Genomic DNA, 18,658 nt, shown 5'->3' on the forward strand with positions numbered 1-18,658 from the left:
CCTTCAGTTAACTTCCTTCTGTGTAGCAAAGTCTTAGAGCATTTCCAACTTTCTTCTTTAATTACACACCATCAAATGATAGTGGAGGAAGAAGCAATTGATCTAGACATTTGGCTGTTCCTTTGGGTGTTCAAATAACTGTGCTCATTGCATTGTTAAACAACTCTTCCATATAATTATAACCAACAGACTATATACAAAAACTAGACTTACTTTCCATCTTGCACTCCCGTTTGGTACTGATATCTGCCAAGTCTAGATCAGATAACCCTGAAACTATCTCAAATGCTTGATCAACAAATGAAGCTGGCTGTTTCATTCTGTCGCTATGCAGTAGTGACATGAGTGGTGTCCACCATTAACAGGGCATATCCATCATGCCAATAAAACATTCTATCTGTTATACCAATGAGTAATGTGGGATATGAATTTCAGTGTGATGCTTGGTATATGGGCTGTATATCTAGTAGAATGGCAGATCATATCAAATTGAAACAAATTGACAATAAAACCATTTCAAAACACCCTCCAGCTGTTTGCAACACGTAAGGCACTAACTGTACCCATCCCGCCCATATTTGCTAAGCCAACAATGTCCAACATTGGATTTGATTCTGAGATTAGACATTTATTAAATAATCTTAAACATGCTAAGAATTATACTGACAACCAATTTAAGATTGTTAGCCTGGCTGCAGCATGGCACACATTAATGCACTGAAAGCTGCATTTTGAATACAGAGTATGTGTTCTTCAGAGACCGAGGAAACATGCACACACATTGTACCTGCTTCAACTCAACAAAACAGGTGACAGACATTCTCTAGGCACTACCTTGATCAATCAGAGTCAAACTATTTGGTTTAAATTTAAACAAAGCTAGACAGTTAACTGTCAGTTATTACCTAACCTGTGTTTTGTTTATACATGAACTAGAGTTTGTTTGCTAACTGCTCAGTACTCTGTTCCCATACAATAGAACAGAGGCAGTTCTTCCTTTATATTGGTATTTCTTATGAACTGTCCTGATGATTGCAAGATAAAAAGTGTATTTTCTCAATAAATCCACATAATTTTGCATGCCATAATCATGTGTCTACTGCTGCACTTTATACGTTTTCGCCATTAAACACATTACAGGGAACATGATCTCAGAAGTGTCCAGCTGAAAATGTGTAATTTTCAGAGATTTAAGAAAGCCAGTTGTAAGAAGCAACAAAGACAAGTTAGAACAACAGACTGCCAGTTTAAATTACTGAATTAATCAGAATGGCTGTGAGTTTACAATCCCTTATGATCGAAATGAAAGATGATAAGAGACATGTTTTGAATTTCTTCTAGTGTGATGGCAAACTATACCACTATAATATAGCTACAGAATTAACTAGGGAGCCTGAACAAATTAGGATAACAACACTGTTATCAGTACTGGAGAGAGTGCTCTAAACTGTATTGTGCCATGAATCTCACTGCGGATCAGAAAAACAGACTACAAAAACCTTGAAGTCACAGTTGAATCCTCTATTAATGTCAAGAGAGAGAGAGATAGATAGAGAGAGAGAGAGAGAATGTTGATCAATATGTGGTGGCACTTGTAGAGCTCACTATTTTGGACAATTCAATGAGAAGATTGTCTTTGCCTCATGAGATCCCACCAGAGCAGTATGTCTGCTGAAAGAGGAGGAAGGAAAAAAGTTATTGACATATGCTCTACCGCAATGAGGAGTAGCGTATTTTTTTAATGAAAAGGCAGTTGTTTAGAGAAATATAATATATTTTGGCTTGCTTTAGTCATGTGACCTGTGCTGCATCTTACATTAGAAGTAGTGGTCATTAAAATACGCTGTGTGAAACAATATTTTAGAGAAAAACAGAGTCATAGATTAATAAAGGTCTGCAGCAGAGAAAAAGACTGTTAGGCTCATCAGGTCTGTGCCAGTTAAAAACAACCACCCAACCACTATTATCCCATTTTCTAGCACTTTACCCAGCCTTGTACGTCTGGGTATCGTAACAGCATGTCTAAATATTCCTTCAAAGTAATGAGGGCTTCTGCCTGGACCACCCTTACAGGCAGTGAGTTCCAGATTCCCACCACCCTTGAATGAAAAAAAATTCCTCACATCCCCTCTAAACTACGTGCCTCTTCTCTTAAATCTATGCCCCTGATTACTGATCCCTCCACCACTGAATAAAGTTTCTCCCTATCTACCCTGTCAAAGCCCGTCATAACTTTGATAAATCTGAATTGCGTCCCCCACCCCCGGGTTTGCTCTGCTCCATGGAAAACAACCCTAGTCTATCCGATCTCTCTTTGTAACTTAAATTCTCCAGGCTAGGCAACATCCTGCTCAATCGCCTCTGTAACCTCTCCAGTGCAATCGCAATACTCCTACAATGTGGATTTCAGAACTGCATACAATACTCCAGCTGTGGCTTAACTAACTATTGATACAGTTCCAGCATAACCTTCTTGTTCTTAAACACAGTGCCTTGGCCAATATTGGCATCTATCCCATATGCATACCACGGTCCCTCTGATCTTTGGTGCTTTCCAGGCCCTGCCATTCATCATGTATTCCTTTGCCTTGTTTGTCCTGACCAAGTGCATCATCTCACATTTATCTGGTTTGAATTCCACTTGCCACTGATCAGCCCATCAGACTAGCCTATCTACATCCTCCTGTAATCTAAGGCTATCCTCCTCCCTATTTACCATCCCACTCATTTTTGTAAGACCCGTGAACTTACTGATCAACTGTCCTACAATCAAGTCTTTATCATGTATATATCTGTACACTTTTAAAGAGCAAGGGCCCCAACAATGGTTCCTGTGGAGCCCCACTGGACATAAGCATCCTGTCACAAAATCACCCACATCCCTGACCATCATATTCTGCTTTTTGAAAGTTAGTCAATTCTGTAACCAACTTGCCAAATTTCCTTGCCAAAGCTCTTCCCTTTGTTATCAATCTTGCACACAGGACCTTGTCAAATGCCTTGATAAAGTCCAAGCAGACTAAGTTGAATGTATTGCCCTCATCTATACACCTGGTTACCTCTTTAACAACTTATTCGGCATCTCTGTTATTTCCTTCTTGCCTCACTCAGTAGGCTGGGATACATTCCATCTGGCACTGGGAGATTTATCTATGTCTAAACCTCCAGACCACTTAGAACCTGCCCTTGCTAACTTCTTTCAGTAAATCACAGAACAAATGTGCTCATATTACTTACTTGTATCTCAGAAAGATTACTTATCAAATACTTATTAAACTAGGTACAAGTTTGACTTGGTTAAACAAAATTCGAAGTCAATAGATTTTATGTTAATATGTGTTAATATTCTGAATTGAAATAATATTAATGTAATGCATGGATGTGCATTAACTATATCAAGAGGCACTGGTTCAATTAAACATGATCACAATGGATAAGCAGCTAGAAGATGATTAAAGCATTACTTTATTGAAAAGCACTGTAACAATTGATTCTATTTCTGCAGAACATCAAACACGTTATGTAACCTAACTTGACAAACACAGGTATATTAATGAAAACCAGTTTGACACAGTTATTTATATGCAAATAGACAGCAGAGACAGATGGCGTGACAGTAGTCAGCAGTGGTCTAAAACATGTTATTACAAACCAATTATTGCTGTTTGACAGGAGATGGAGGAACATGCTGCTCTCTTTATTGAGGCCAGACAGGTAAATAACGACTACTACTTTTCCTTGGAGGTATAATGAAAATAAAATTGTTCAGCTTATTATTTGAAATAATATATCATTCTACTTAATCAGAATTTCCTGGACTCCAAATTCAACAGCTTGTGGCCACAAAAATGAGATGCTTAAAAACTTCCTTCTTCTTGAATCATACTTAAAATACTCCAATGCGACAATTATAAATGGCAACAGTGGCACATGGGCAAAGCAGTTTCAGAAACCCACCATTTTATCTGAGATATCAGTCAGCGAGACAAAAAGGAAACACCAGCAACTAGAAGCTTTGCAGTCTGTAGCTGCTGACCTCCTGGCTGAAAAGCTGCAAATGTTCTTTCCAGTGCATTAATATCCTCAAGTCGAGACATTGTGTAAGAAAATCTTGAGAGGAAATTGGATGTGAAATAAAACATTAAGTGTTGTGGGGTATTGTGGAATGAACACAATTAGATTGCTGACATAGATACAGTGGACCAACTGGTCTCCTCTTGCATTACATCATTTAATGGGTGTTGTCCCTGTGGCTGCAACAGGAACACTCTGCCGATATTTACAAGTAATTTAGTAAAACTTGTATTTGAATGTTTTTGATGGAAAGGAGGGTAGAAGGAAACTATATGCATTTCGATATTCCTTGTACTCACATGAAAACTCTGTCTCAGTAATGTGAAGAGACACTTCGCCACATTTTTACATTAACTCATAGAATACGGTAAGGCCAGCAGTTAACTCTCATCGTTATAACAGCCCTGGAGATGGTGTTGGCAAGCCACCTTCTTGAACCACAACAATTGACTCTGTATTGGTAACTGCAGTGCTATTAGGGACGGAGTGCCAGATGTTGACCCAGTGACAAAGCAGGAATAGTGATGTGATTCCGAGTCAATTCTGTCTAAGACTTGGTGGGGACCTTGCAGGTGGTAACTCCCATGTATCTGCTGCCCTTGTCCTTCTCAGGAATGGCGGTGTGGATTTGGAAGGTGCTGTCAAAGAAGGCTTAGTGCATTACTGCAGTGCTTTTTGTGGGTAGTGCGTATTGTACTAGTCGGAGGAGGAAGCAAGCGACTCAAGTGATAGCATGGGTGATAGTGAAGTGGCAACTTTGTCCTGAATGTCTCATAATTACTGTTAGGGCTGCTACTTTCTTTGTATCCTGACAGGTGCCTTGAAGATGCCAGAAAGACTGTAGAAGTAAGGATATGAGACATGTACCATAGAATACTCAGCTTTTGACTTACTCTTGAAGCATTCAGGCAGCTGAGCTGGATAGGTTTCTGATTGATGGTGACGTTCCTGGATGTTGGTAGTAGAGAAATTGATACGGATGATGCCATTGAAAATCATAAACAGCTGGTTCGACTACCTCTTGTTGAAGATGACCATTGCCTTGCACTTTGCAACACAAAAGCTACTTGTAAGTCATCAGCCCAAGCAGCCCAGAGAGTACTCCATTATCTGAAATGTTAATAATGAAGCTTAATGCTCTCGATCATCAATAAACATCTACACTTCAGTCTTATGATTGAAGGTCATGAAAGTAGTACAAAATATGATTGAACTTCAGACACTGTATTGAAGAACTCTTGCAGCAATGTCTTAGGACTGAAATGATTATTCTCTAATAAATGCACAATTTTCCACTGCACTAAGTATGATTCCAGCCAGGGGAGAATGTTCCCTAATTCCGGTTAACTTGATCTTCACATTGATGCCACACTGGGACAAATGCTGCGTTGATGTACAATGCTGCCACTCTGACTTCACCTCTAGACTTAAGCTCTTTGGTCCACATGTACCAAGGCTTTAGTGAGGTTAAGAGCCTACTGGCGCTGTAAGAATCCAAATGGAGCCTCAGTAAGTCGATTATTGCTGAGTAAGTGACATTTGAAGGCATCGTTAATGATGTCTTCTATCACTTTGCTGATGATCAAAATTAGATAAATTTGCAAATATTCACTTAATTGGATGCGACTTCTTTTCTGTTCAGGACGTACATTGGCAACTTTCTATTTCACAGGAACAGAAACAGGGAAGAAAACCTAACCACTACTGAAGATGTCTCTTCATAATGAAAGTGACAAGCTCCAAAATTCTTGACTAATGTAGCTGAGAAAGCATCTTCTGGGGAGCATCAATCTAAATAACTTGGGAGCATTGAGGAAACTTGCTTAGACTGTGGAATTGGAATTGTCTCTATGGCCACAAATTTTTCCCACAGTTTACGTGATAAGTCAGATCATAACAGTATAGGCCACATTTGCTTTTTAGACATCAACCCATTTGTCACAAATACCGAGTTAGAAATAATTATCTGAGCTGTCTAATCCTTAATTAAGTTAGCAAAAGTATTTACTTGTTTAAGATTGGCAAACATCAGCCATTACAGCTCTATAAAGCAAGGGAAAGGTCAAGATGGTAAACACCGAGATAGAGGCTGCAAGAACTTTAACATCAAAGTTAGGTCGAAGAATGAATTCCAGGTTCAACTGGCTATGGCAAGAGGCAGTGACTTAAAGGTTTCTAGATATCCAAAAGCAAAACACAAGTCTAATACAGTCACCAGTTTGCAGTCCATGGAAGAACTGTTGGTATCTGAAGAATGGGAATGAGAGGAGATAATTTAAAATGTGGGTGTAGGGAAGGATGCTAAGATTCAGTTGGATGGACAGAAAAACAAGTTAATGGGTTATATCAAGAGGACAAGTTCAGGAGTCAACAAGATAGTGAAATATAATTAGAGTGAGAAAGATAGCCAAGTAGAGACATTGGAAACCAAGACCAAACAGCCTTGTCCTGACAACTATCGAAGATGAATTGATAGTAAAAACAGAAGGGGGAGAAGAATCAAATGGGTGGACAACATTGAGAAATGGGCAGAGTGAGGCTTGTAGAAAAACAGAGAAAAAAGACAATGCCAAAGACCTTTAAAGGTCAACTAAGATTAAGAACTGCTGTTGGGTGTCCATGTTTTGCATCTGTCACTTGGAAAAAACGAGCAGGATATTGATGAATTCATCTGATATTGAAGGAAAACTTAAGGAGACGGGAAGTTAAGAAATGGGACTGTAGTAGTTCATGGAGCTCAGCCTCCTCACCTTGTCCATGTGTGCAGAGTGGTGTCCCTCAAGCTCTGGAATAATTTTTTCTCTCCAAAGGTGAGCGATGCCTCTACTCCTTTGTGGACTACAGCTGGTTACCTCACCTTAAATCGCCCTGGAGACAACGTGACCTTGATATATTGAATTCAAGTAAAATACGCAGTCATTGCAATTTTTGTAGTTTGAATTTAGAGCAATATATTAAAAAATATTGCAGAACCATAACCTTACATTCAATTGGGAGTACATGTAATTCTCCACATTGTTTCAATTGAATCTGCATGAACTCAGATACAAATGGGCAGAGTCATGATTCAATAGGGAAACAAGAATTATGTTGAGACTGATGGAAATAGTCTGGATCAATATTGATTGAGAAACTAATTAATAGGATGGAATAAAATGAATTGTCTACTCCCATTTTTACATTTAAGCAAGAGTTCAGATTGATACATCAGTCAGGCTTTTCAAATAATGTGAAATCATTGACATACTTACAAGAATAAAAAAATTTGCTCTGTAATATATATTTTTTAAATTGCTCATGGAATATGGGCATAACTGGCTGGGCCAGCAATTATTGCCCATTCCCAATTGCCCTGAGAGCGTGGTGGCAAGCTGCCTTCTTGAACTACTGCAGTTCTTCGGATGTACACCGACAGGGAATTCAAGGATTTGATCTAATGACAGTGAAGGAATGGTGATAAATTCCCAAGTCAGGGTGGTGTATAACTTGGAGGGTAATCTGTAGGAAATGGAGTTCCCACATAGCAGTTTTCCTTCTGCTAGATGGTAAAGATATCAGGCTTGCAAGGTGCAGTTGAAGACACGTTGGTGAGTTACTATAGTGAACCTTGTAGATGGTATAGGCTGATGCCACTATCCATCTGTGGTGGAGGGAGTGAACATTGAAGGCGGTAGATGTAGTGTCAATCAAACGGGTTGCTTTATCCTGGATGGTGTCAAGCTTCTTGATGCTATAAGAGCTGCATCAGTTTGGGCCAACAGAGACCACTGCATCACACTCCTGACTTCTCCCTTGTAGATGATAGGCAGGCTTTGGGGAGTCAGGAAATAGTTGCTCACTGAAGGATTCCTATCTTCTAACTTGTTCATGAATTTGAAGATATTCTTAAATCAATCTGTTTCATGTCAAGTCCTATGGGAATGATGCTGTGAAACTTGAAAGGGATCAGAAAAGATTTACAAGGATGTTGCCAGAGTTGGACAGTTTGAGCTATAGGGAGATGCTGAACAGGCTGGGCCTGTTTTCCCTGGAGCGTCAGAGGCTGAGGGGTGACCTTATAGAGGTTTACAAAATCACGAGTGGCATGAATAACAGACAAGGTCTTTTCCCTGGGGTGGGGGAGTCCAGAATGAAAGGGCATAGGTTTTGGGTAAGAGGGGAAAGATTCAAAAGAGACCTAAGGGATAACGTTTTCATGCAGAGGGTGGTACGTGTATGCAATGAGCTGCCAGATGAAGTGGTGGAGGCTGGTACAATTACAACATTTAAAAGGCATCTCGATGGGTATATGAATATGAAGGGTTGAGAGGGATATGGGCCAAATGTTGTCAAATGGGACTAGATTGATTTAGGATATCTGATTGGTATGAATGAGTTGGATTGAAGGGTATGTTTTCTTACTGTTTTTCTCTATGACTCTAAGTTGCTATAGTCTTACCAGACCAGAGAACTACTTTTTCATTACAGAGAGATGACTGGTGGCAATTTAATCGGAGGGCCACCATATCTCAGGTGAGGGGAGAGATTGAGAACCTCAGCGGGTGCAGTGATTGAACCCATGCTGTTGCCAACGTAGTACTCTGCAAACCAACCATCCAGCCAACCGAGCTAAACTGACCCTCATAAACCTGTTTACACATGTTATGTGACACCTCTGGAGCAGGTGTGGACATGAACCCAGGCCTTCTGGCTCAGAGGTAAGGACAAGTACCACTGTGCCAAAAGAGCCCTGGCACAGTATTTATGTGGTGAATCCAGTTCTGTTTCTGTTCAATGGCAGCCTGCAGGATGTAGAGACTTGGGAATTCAGTGATGGTCATGCTAGTGACCATCCAAAAGCTGGTGGTCAGGTTCTCTCTTAAAGGAAATGGTCATTGCCTGGCACAATGTGATGCAAATATTATTTGCCATTCATCAGCACAAACATGGATATTGTCTAAGTCTTGCTACACATGGACATGACCTGTCCAGAACCTGAGCAGTCACCAAGGATGCTGAACGTTGTGGAATCATCAGTGAAAATTCCCCACTCAGACGTTATGATGGAGGGAATGTTGTTGATCATAGAATCCTTAGTGTGAAAAGAGTCCATTTGACCAATAGGTCTGCACTGACCCTTTAGGGAGCATCCCATACAAACCCAACCCCCTATCAAATTTCTCACAACTCTTCACTTACCATGGCTAATCCACCTAACTACACAATTGGACTATGGGAGGAACTGGAGCACCCAGCAGAATTGGGGAGAACATACAAACTCCACACAGACCTCACCGAAGGCTGGAATTGATCCCAGGTCCCTAGTACTATGAGGCAATGGTGATAACCACTGAGCCACCAAGTGTCCAGTTCTGATCACCCAGATATAGGAAGGATATTATGCTGGAGAGGGTTCAGAAGAGATTTACTAGGATGTTGCTGGGCATAGAAGGTTTGAATTATAAAGATAGGCTGGATAGGCTGGGATGTTTTTCATTGGACCACAGGAAATTGAGAAGTGACCTGACAGAGGTTTATAAAATAATGAGGGTTATAGATAGAATTAATGGCAGGTGTCTTTTCCTGAGGATGAGGGCATAGTTTTAAGGTGAGGAGAGAGAGAGATTTAAAAAGACATGACGGACAAATGTTTTACACAGAGGGTGGTTCGCATGTGCAATGAACTCCCTGAGGATTTGGTGGATGTGGGTTCAATTACAATGTTTAAAAGAGATTTGGGTAAGTACACTAATAGGAAAGGTTTGGAGAGACATGGGCCAGGAGCAGTCAGGTGGGATTAGTTTAGTTTGAGCTTCTGTGTGACGTGGACTGGTTGGGCTGAAGGATCTGTTTCCGTGCTGTATGACTCTAAGGTCTAGGAACTCTATTGTTGAACACGCCTGTTGAAGGAATGAGTTTCACCACTATAAATAATAGCTTGATGAAATACAAGCTACTAAATTCAAGGTGATTTACCAAAAGTATACTGGGTCATTGCTGAACTGGAGGCCATCCATTCTCAAAAACGTCTATTGAAAAGAACAGGGATGATCAATGTGCCAATAGGGCAAATTGATATTTGAGACTCGCTTAATGAATAGAAAATCACTCAAATATTAATGAATATTTATAGGATGCTGACTATATATATATATATATATATATATAAAGATGAAAAATGATTAAGTTAGGTTTCCAACAATGCAACCTTATAGCACAAGGTAAATGGTTAGACTGCAGGTATTCACTACAAGTATGGAGCAGAAGCAATTACTCAGTTCATTTGAAGTGAAGCCTGATTTTACAAAACAAGGAGAGTTAAGCAAGGCACTTTTCCGCTCACTAGTAATGTTAAAATATGCCTTAAAATACCATCAAATATCTGTTCTCATAAATCAAAACTTCTTCATCAACAGAATGTGGGGACCTCAAATCAAAACCCAGCTGCTTTGTTATGAGCAATCCTTCTGCCCGGTTTAACATCTTCCCTTTGGGACCACATATTAAAGACAAAGCTAATGTCCTTTAGGTAAAAAAGCTTGCCACTGTTGCCTAGTCCAGGACACATGTAACTCCAGACCCACAGCTGCAGTTGTCTAAAAGGGCTTATAAACTTAAAAAACTGAAGAAGCACAAAACTCCAACAACCCAACTAACATCAGCTTAGGAATTGGAAATGACAAAGGCACACCCTGCCTGCAGAGACAACCTCACTAACATTTGGGACTTTGCCAAATTTGAGGAAGCTGTCCTATAGACAGGTCAAGTAACTGCCCCCATTACTATACTGATCAATTATTACCTCACAGCCACACAGCCAAAGTCCCCGATCCCTCAACCGTCCCATGTCTGTGCTCTCTCATCAGTAGGATAGATCCACCAAGGGAAATGGCAACATGATATAAAGGTAGTCTTCAACATTGGCTCTGAACACCATCAGGTTTCATGACAAACACATGCAAGAAAACTGCATATTGCTACCACCTTTCCACAGCAGCAGCAACAATAAGGTGCCAACTTGGTGAAAGTACAATACAGGATTAGGTACATGATAAAAATGAGAAGCAGCATGTCACAGATGGACCTAAATGACCCACTACCAACAAACCAAACCGAAGCCCTGCAGACCTGATACATTCAGTCATGAATTAGCGAAAGAGGCTCCATGTATATATCCCAATTCTCAATGATAGGGGAGGCCAGCTAATCAGTGCAAGAAGCAAGGTTGAAGCATTTGCAGCCATTTTCAGCCAGAGATGCCCAGTCACCTCACAGGTTAGAGTCTTCAGCCAATTCAGTTCACTGCTCATGATATCAAGAAGTGGCTGAAGACACTGGATGCAAGAAACGAACGGGCCCCGACAATCTCCTAGCTGCATAATTTCCAATTTGTATTCCAGTGCAAGAAAGCTAGTCCCCTTCCAATACTGGCACCTCCCTGGTGCGGTTTAAAAATATCCTGTGCACATCAAGCAGATCCAATTCAATCTGGCCATTTCCAGCTCCAATAGTTTACTCTCAAGCTTTGGCAAAGTGTTGGAAAGATTAATTGACAATGCTATCACAGGGCAGTCACACAGCAATAACTTTCTCACTGTTGCTCATTTGGGTTCTGCAATAAAAAAAAAGAAACTTGCTGGGAATATTCCAACAGGTCTTGCAGAATCAGTGGAGGAAACAGGAGTTAACATTAAGGGCCATGCTTTTTTCAACCAGTCATGATTTGGAGACGCCGGTGTTGGACTGGGGTGGACGAAGTTAAAAATCACACAACACCAGGTTATAGTCCAACAGGTTTAATTGGAAGCACACTAGCTTTCGGAGCACTGCTCCTTCATCAGGTGGTTGTGGACAACCACCTGATGAAGGAGCAGCACTCCGAAAGCTAGTGCTTCCAATTAAACCTGTTGGACTATAACCTGGTGTTGTGTGATTTTTTTTAACTTTTTCAACCTTGATTTAGATGTTCTTATAGTCTAAACTGAAATGTGAATGTTTTAAAGATCTGAAGTGTGATTGCCCTGGAGATGAAGGTTGTATGCACTGGGTAACATTAAGGACTGTGAGCAAAAGTGAAGTCAATGGGAATCAGGTGAAACTCTTCACAGAATGAATTGACACCTAACACAAAGGGAGGTGATTGTAGCTGTTAGAGACCAATCATCTACATCTCAGAGTATCACTGTCAGAGGTCCAGGCTCAACTGCTGCTTCATCAATGACACTCCCTGCAACAGAAGGTAAGAAGTGAAGATGTTTGTTGATGACTGCAAGATTTTCAGCACCATTTGTAACTCTTCAGATACTGAACCTAAATTTGCCCATATGCAGCAAGCCCTAACAACATTCAGTCATGGGCTGATAAATGACAAGTAGCTTCACAAGTGCTAGGCATCGACCATGTCCTGAAAGAGAAATCTAACCATTTTCAGTATAGTTATTAATCAATGAATCTGTCACCATGCACATCTTATGGTTTATAATTGACCAGAAACTTACTTGAACCAGCCATGAACATAATATTGGGTCAGAGGCTGTGGATAGTCAACTCCCTACTGCACAAAGCCATTGAGAAGGTCTAAGTCAACTCTCCACTTATCTGGATGAATGTAGCTTTAAAAACACAAACAAAGCTGAACATCATCCAGCAAAATGTAGGCTGCTTGATCAGCACTCTAGTTAACAACTTAAACATTCACTCCCTACACACCCAGCACAGAGCAACAGCACTGCACACCTCTACAAAATGCACTACGGCAACTCACTATGCCTTGCTTGAGAGCTGCTTCCAACCCCACAACCTTCATCCAGCACAAAGGTAGCAGCTGGTTGGAAGCACCATGATCTGCATGTTCCCATCCCAACCCCAAGTCATGCACCTTCCTGGTTTGGAACAACATTGCCATTCCTTCATTGTCACTGAGTCAAGAATGTGTAACACCACCCCAAACAGCCATATTGAAAGCCTGACACCATATGGACAGCAATGGTTCAAGAGAATGCTCAGAACCATTAACTCAAAAGCAATTAGGGATGGGCATCAATGCCTTTCTACAGGGATCAAATAGGAATGTGAGACTGACAGAGAGCTGGAAAGGACATGATGGGCCAAATATCTTGTGACTGACATTAATCCTATGAAAGATTAAAAAAAAAGATGGTCAACAATTAAGATTTAACCATGTCATGGCCTCATCAAACATCCACAGTAAATAATCAATGGATAGTGCATTTGCCAAATAAATCATCAGCCATGTTGTGAACACTTCAAAAAAATACTGAATACAATATCCAAAATTGTTAGCAATAACCTGGGAGAGTTACATGGAATTAAACACTGAGCGACACACTGGCCTCAAGTTAAATTAAATATGCCATGCTTTATAACTGAAGAAAATTGATCAAAGTTCTGATATGTGTTCATCTTACAATTAGCAGCTTGAATATATATTCACAGTTTATCAGGAAAACAAGCTTTTTGAAAGTAAATGTTGATTTTGGAACAAGAAAAGAAATAATTGCAAGCTAGTGTAAGAACAATTAACAGTATGACAGCTGATTTCAATGGAGCAGACACTGGAACTGAGCCAGATCAATTAGAACCAAAGGGTCATGGGAGACAGGCAGCAAATACAATTCAGAAGCAGGCTGAACACAAAAAGTTTAAAATGGAGGAGAAAAAAAGAAAAGAGGAGAAACAAAGAGAGATTATGAAAAGAGACTGGCAACTAACATAAAGGAAATCCCAAAGTTTTCTAAAGCCATATGAATAAGAATGTAAGGACTAGGAGCAGGAGTAAAGCAATTCAGTCCCACAAACCTGCTCCAGTATTCATTACAATCAATGCTGATCCTATTTCAGCTTCACTTCTACTTTCCTGTCCACTCTCCAGAATCCTTCAACCCATCCCAAAGTAAAAGTTTGGCTACCTCCCTGCATTCACTGCACTCCTGGGTAGTGAATTCCACAAATAATAATAATAAATAATGTGTGGCGAAAAGAGAAGTAGGTTTGATTAAGGGTCAAAATGAGAATACACACATAGCAGCACAGAGTGTGGCTGAGGTATGAAATTAATGCTTTGCATCTGTTTTTTTTTAACCAAGGAAGCAGATGCTGTGTGATAGAGGAGGAAATTCAGTCATTAAAAAGCTTCAAAACTGATAAGAAGGTGAAATTGGTTTGACAAGGCATCAGGACCATGTGAGATGCATCCCAGGTTACTAGGGAGGTAAGAGTACAAATTGCAGAATCACAGGCCATATTTTTTTCATTGTTCCTTGGACTCAGTGTGAGAACTGGAAAGTTGCAAAAGTTGTCCCCTAGTCTCAAAAGGTGCTTGTATAAGCCAAAAAACTACACACAAGTCAGTTTAATTTTGGTGATGAGCAAACTTCTAGAAACAATATTTTGGGATAGAATTTACAATCATATGGATAACGTTCATTAATAAGGGAAAGTCAGTGTGGGTTTTTTTAAGGGAAAACCACGTTTAACTTAATTGCTGAAGTTTTTTTCAAGAGCTAACAGAATAGGTAATATTGTCATGCACTGTGGCTAAAGATGAACTGCTGGATATACTGTGCCTATATTTCCTATAGGAATTTGGTAAGGTGCTCCTTCAAAACTTATTGTGGAAAATGAGAACTCATGCTGTAAGCGATAACATCTTGGCTAGAGAATTTGGTAACAAACAGGAAACACTTGGCATAAAAATGGATCACTTTCTACTTAGCAAGATGCAATGGGTGCCACAGGATTTAGTGCCAACCTTTTACAATTTTTATCAATGATGTAAATGAAGAGACTGAAGGTATGCTGTTAAATTTTCTGATGAATCAAAGGTAGATAGGAAAGTAAGCTTTGAAGGGAAAGGAAATTGCAAAGAGATATAGATCGGTGAAGTGAATGGGCAAAGATCTAGAAAATAGACAAAAATGTACAAAATACAGAATTATCTATTTTGATATGAAAAATAAAAAAAAGTTATCTAAGTGGTGAGAGATTACAGAGTACTGCGATTCTGAGACGTGTTGGTGTCCTAGTGCATGAGTTGCAAAATAGTTAGTATGAACGACAGCAAGTAACTGGGAAAGTTATGTTTCCATTCTTTTAAAAATCACACAACACAAGGTTATAGTTCAACAGGTTTATTTGGAAGCACTAGCTTTCAGAGCACTGCTCCTTCATCAGGTGGTTGTGGAGTATAAGATCATAAGGACCACCTGATGAAGGAGAAGCGCTCTGAAAGCTAGTGCTTCAAAATAAATCTATTGGACTATAACCTGGCATTGTGCGATTTTTACATTTGTACACCCCAGTCCAACACCGGCCCTCCACATCACGATAATCATTCATTGGCAGGGAACATCATACACAAATGTCACGGGTTTATGCTTTAGCCATGCAGGGCATCAGTGAGGCCACATCATCTGTTTAGCTCACTTGGCTGGGTGCTTGATTTGCAAAGCAGTGTGATGCCAACAGTGTGGGTTCAATTCCCAACTCCAGCTGAGGTTACTGCGAAGGACTCTCCTTCTCAACCTCTCTCCTCACCTGAGATATGGTGGTTCTCAGATTCAATCACTACAGTCATCTCTCTCTAATGAGAGAGCAGCCTTATGGTCTAGTAAGACTATGGGTTATGGATAGGGTAAATTGACAAAGTCTTTTCCCTGGGATTAGGGAATCCAGAACTAGAGGCCATAGGTTTAGGGTGAGAGGGGAAAGATATAAAAGAGACTTAAGGGGCAACATGTATGGAATGAGCTGCCAGAGGAAGTGGTGGAGGCTGATACAATTGCAACATTTAAGAGGCATTTGGATGGGTATATGAATAGGAAGGGTTTGGAGGGATATGGGCCAGGTGCTGGCAAGTGGGACTAGATTGGGTTGGGATATCTGGTTGGCATGGATGGGTTGGACCGAAGGGTCTGTTTCCATGCTGTACATCTCTGTGACTCTATGACTTGACTGTATATAGTATGGGTCCTGTTAATTTAAAAAAAGGATATAGTATTAGAAGCTGTTTAGAGGAGATTTATCTAACTAATACTTGTAATGGGCAATTAATCTTATGAGGAAGGGTTGGACAGACCAGGCTTGGATCCAGTTGATTGAAACATCCAAGATCCTGAGAGGTCCTGAAAGGGATATTTATTTTTGTGGGAGATTCTAGAATGGGGTTCACTGCTCAAAAATAAGGGGTTACCTATTGAAGACAGTGTTCAGCACCATTCGCGACTCCTCAGATACTGAAACAGTCTGTGCTCAAATGCAACGAGGTCTGAACAATATCCAGGCTTGGGCTCACAAGTGGCAAGTAACATTTGCACTAGACAATGACCATTCCCAATAAGAGTCAACACCACCCCTTGACATACAATGGTATTGCCATCACTGAATGCCCCACTGTCAACATCCTTGAGGTCACCATTGACCAGAAACTCAACTGGACTCACCACATAAACACAAGAGCAGGTCAGAGACTTGGGATACTGCAATGAGTAACTCACCTTCTGACACCCTAAAGTCTATCCTACATGTACAAGACACAAGTCAAGAGTGTGATGGAATATTTACCACTTGCCTGGATAGGTGCAGCTCCAACAACACTCAAGAAGCTTGACACCATCCAGGACAAAGCAACCTGCTTGATTGGCAACACATCTACACACATTCAGTCCCTCCAACACTGGCACTCAGTAGCAGCAGTGTGTACTACCTACAAGATGCACTGCAGCAATTCAAAGATCCTTAGACAGCACCTTCCAAACTCACGACCACTTCCATCTAGAAGGACAAGGGCAGCAGGTACTTGTGAACACCATCACCTGCAAGTTCCCCTCCAAGTTGAACACGTGGCAATAGGGATGGTGCAGGAGGGAGGGTTTTGGATTCGTGGATAATTGGGGCTCTTTCTGGGGTAGGTGGGACCTCTACAAGCAGGATGGTCTTCATCTGAACCAGAGGTGTACCAATATCCTGGGGGGCGGAATTCGCTAAGGCTATTGGGGTGGGTTTAAACTAATCCAGCAGGGGGATGGGAACCAAAATTGTAGCTCTAGTATAGAAAATGTTGAGATTAGGGAGGTCCAAAATCAAGTTTCAGGGATGCAAGGTGGCACCGGCAAGCAAGAAGTTGGTTTGAAGTGTGTCTACTTTAACGCCAGGAGCATCCGGAATAAAGTGGGTAAACTTGCAGCATGGGTTGGTACCTGGGACTTCAATGTTGTGGCCATTTCAGAGACATTGGTAGAGCATGGACAGGAATGGTTGTTGCAGGTCCCAGGATTTAGATGTTTCAGTAAGAACAGAGAAGATGGTAAAAGAGGGGGAGGTGTGGCATTGTTGGTCAAGGACAGTATTGCAGTTGTTAGGGGATTCGTCAACTGAGGTAGTATGGGCTGAGGTTAGAAACAGGAAAGCAGAGATCACCTGTTGGGAGTTTTCTATAGGCCTCCGAATAGTTCCAGAGATGTAGAGGAAAGGATAGCAAAGATGACTCTCGATAGGAGTGAGAGAGACAGGGTAGTTGTCATGAGGGACTTCAACTTTCCAAATATTGACTGGGAACACTATAGTATGAGTACTATAGATGGGTCAGTTTTTGTCCGGTGTGTGCAGGAGGACTTCCTGACACAGTATGTAGACAGTCCAACAAGGGACGAAGCCACACTAGATTTGGTACTGGATAACGAGCCCGGCCAGGTGTTAGATTTGGAAGTAGGTGAGCACTTTGGTGATAGCGATCATAATTCTGTTATGTTTACTTTAGTGATAGAAAGGGATAGGTGTATACCACTGGGCAGGAGTTAGAGCGGGGGGGAAAGGCAATTACGATGCGATTAGGCAAGATTTAGGAAGCATAGGATGGGGAAGGAAACTGCAGGGGATTGGCACATTAGAAATGTGGAGCTATTCAAGGAAAAGCTCCTGAGTGTCCAAGATAAGTGTGTACCTGTCAGGCAGGGAGGAAGCTGTAGAGCGCGGGAGCCTTGTTTTACAAAGGAAATGGAATCTCTGGTCAAGAAGAAGGCTTACGTTAGGATGAGATGTGAAGGCTCAGTTAGGGCACTTGAGGATTACAAGGTAGCCAGGAAAGACCTAAAGAGAGAGCTCAGAAGATCCAGGAGGAGACATGAGAAGTTGTTGGCGGATAGGATCAGGGTAAACCCTAAGGCTTTCTATAAGTATTTAAGGAATAAAAGAATGACGAGAGTAAGATTATGGCCAATCAAGGATAGTAGTGGTGAAGTTGTGTGTGGAGTCAGAGGAGATAGGGGAAGCACTAAATAAATACTTTTCGACAGCATTCACTCAAGAAAACTACAATGTTGTCGAGGAGAATACTGAGATACAGGCGACGAGACTAGGTGGGTTTGAGGTTCACAAGGAAGAGGTATTAGAAATCCTGCAGAGTGTGAAAATAGATAAGTCCCCTGGGCCAGATGGGATTTATCCTAGGATCCTCTGGGAAGCCAGGGAGGAGATTGCCGAGCCTTTGACATTGATCTTTAAATCATCATTGTCGACAGGAATAGTGCCAGAAGACTGGAGGATAGCAAATGTAGCTCCCCTGTTCAAGAAGGGGAGTAGAGACAAT

General features: G+C 41.0%; 1 protein-coding gene and 1 long non-coding RNA gene across 10 annotated transcripts in view; one reads left to right on the forward strand and one right to left on the reverse strand.

The window, feature by feature from the left end:
• LOC122562703 (transmembrane protein 132C-like) overlaps window positions 1-18,658 on the reverse strand; it is a 1,065,724-nt gene that overhangs the window by 277,610 nt on the left and 769,456 nt on the right. The window lies entirely within an intron of this gene.
• The window catches only part of LOC122562704, a 10,277-nt gene continuing 3,829 nt past the window's right edge, over window positions 12,211-18,658 (forward strand). Inside the window, exons 1-2 of the long non-coding RNA XR_006315391.1 lie at window positions 12,211-12,292; window positions 14,160-14,284. This is a non-coding gene — a long non-coding RNA (uncharacterized LOC122562704). The remainder of the gene's footprint in view (window positions 12,293-14,159; window positions 14,285-18,658) is intronic.

Source organism: Chiloscyllium plagiosum, chromosome 25 (assembly GCF_004010195.1).
Source record: "Chiloscyllium plagiosum isolate BGI_BamShark_2017 chromosome 25, ASM401019v2, whole genome shotgun sequence".
Classification (NCBI taxonomy): domain Eukaryota; kingdom Metazoa; phylum Chordata; class Chondrichthyes; order Orectolobiformes; family Hemiscylliidae; genus Chiloscyllium; species Chiloscyllium plagiosum.